Here is a 1,980-nt window from a genome sequence, read left to right as displayed (position 1 = left end):
TAACCTATTTACTACATCGTCACATTCCTACCGTAGATCCCCTAATCCCAACATGAATTAGATTTAGGTACTCATATTGCTATTAATACTATCAAAACTAACAGCAGATAAATAACCAGCATTCAACATATTAAAACGATGATTAAATTGCATAAAAAGTAAATTAGGGCAAAAATTAAATAAAGCAAGACGAAGAATTAAAGCAAATGAAATGAAGTTTAATATTAAGAAAGGAGAAAGAGATTACAATCGTGCGAATTCGGCGAAAAGAACAATCAAATCCGAGCGAAATAAATCCCAAGATAAAGTTATAGTGAAGGAGAAAATAATACGCAGTCTTGAATGATAAATAAACTTTGATAGTAGGAAAATTCGATCCTCATAACCTAGTAACGTAATGCTTGAATACAAAAACAACTAAGTCCATAAGCTAAAATAAATTCACGGACTAATTAAAGCCAACGCCAGCAGAAACCACTCGATCGAGTGGAATAAAACCACTCGATCTAGCAAAACTCCATAAAATCTACTCGATTGAGTAGAATAGTAACTCGATCGAGTAACCCCTCTTTACAGCACTTCTGGATCGAGTAGAAAAGCACTCGATCGACCAACCAAGGATGTAAAAACCACTCGATCGACTTAACAAAACCACTCGATCGAGTTTTATGTCTTCAATTCAGCTCAAATCCATGCCCGACTGCCTCGTAAACCGTGCCTCCATGCACTCCAATGCAGTATCTTACTCAGGAAAATCCCGTCTTCTCTAAATGCATGCAAAAAGGACGAAAAATGGTACAATTCCACTACTTTCGCGTTCATTTCTACAAAATGGACAAAACGAACCAAAGTAGCCAATTCGGGGCATAATGCAATATAAATAGTACAAAAGTACACAATAATACGTGCTAAAATAGGCTAAAAAGACTATACAATATGCACGTATCAGATCCACAATTCTCACATACTCTATTTGGAATAGAAGATGTTGCCACCATGGCATTGACTTGTTGATGTTGCCTGGACGATTGAAAGGCTTCATTCATCTTGGCTATGGGTTTCTCAAATGTCAAGTTCATTGTGTCAATATGGGAGCTTAGTTGGGCACCCAAATCGGCGCTCAATTGTGTGACGGAGTCAACTTCATGTTTCCCTCCCCTAGTAGACTTTCTTTTTCTACTATATTGAAAGTTGTGAACCGCCATCTCCTCTATCTTTGCCTAAGTTTGGTTGTCATCAACCTCGGTGAATCTTCCATTAGAACCCATGTTGAGCACATTCCTTGCATCTTCATACAACCCATTCCGAAATTGTTTGACTCAAAACCATTCGCTTAGTCCATGATGAGGACAAGAGCGACATGTATCTTTGAATCTTTCTCATGCCTCATATATAGACTCTTCATCTCTTTCCTTGAACCCGGTGATTTTGGCTCTTAACATGTTGGTGTTCTCCGGAGGGTGGAACTTCTTGTAAAAGGCAAGTGCTAACTTCTTCCATGAATCAATTCCAAGAGTGGCCTTGTCTAGGATCTTCAACCATTGTTTTGTGGTTCCGATCAAGGAAAAAAGAAACAATACCTATCGAATTTGATCTTGAGTTACCCCCGTTTGGGAAATGGCATCACAATAGTCACAAAAAGTCTCCATGTGCAGATAAGGATCCTCACTAGGCATCCCTCCAAGTTGACTTCTCTCAACTAATTGTATGAATGCGGATTTGGCAATGAAATTATCGGTCAAGTAGGGTGACGTCGGAATACCATTTGGTAGGTTCTCCTCGGTTGGTACGGAATGAGAAGAAAATTTAGGCATTTTACGTTGATTTTGTGGTTGGTTTTGAATTGGGTTCTCCTCTCCTTGTCTTGAAAAAGGGTTATTAAACTCAACACTATCCGATTGGATGATACCAATGTCCACAAGTTCTCCAATATCCACAACTGCTGAAGTTCCTCTAACGGTTCATCTAATATTTGTCAAA

At 38.6% G+C, this 1,980-nt stretch overlaps 1 non-coding gene across 1 annotated transcript; it reads left to right on the top strand.

The window, feature by feature from the left end:
* The first annotated feature begins 1,335 nt into the window (after positions 1-1,335).
* LOC141603895 (small nucleolar RNA R71) lies at positions 1,336-1,442 on the top strand. The gene has a single exon (XR_012525733.1). It is a non-coding gene; the product is annotated as a small nucleolar RNA R71 (small nucleolar RNA).
* Positions 1,443-1,980: the final 538 nt, after the last annotated feature.

The sequence above is a fragment of the Silene latifolia genome, chromosome 9 (genome assembly GCF_048544455.1).
Source record: "Silene latifolia isolate original U9 population chromosome 9, ASM4854445v1, whole genome shotgun sequence".
Lineage (NCBI taxonomy): Eukaryota > Viridiplantae > Streptophyta > Magnoliopsida > Caryophyllales > Caryophyllaceae > Silene > Silene latifolia.
The sequence above is the reverse complement of the archived record's forward strand: the minus strand, read 5'-3'. Positions and strand labels throughout refer to the sequence as shown.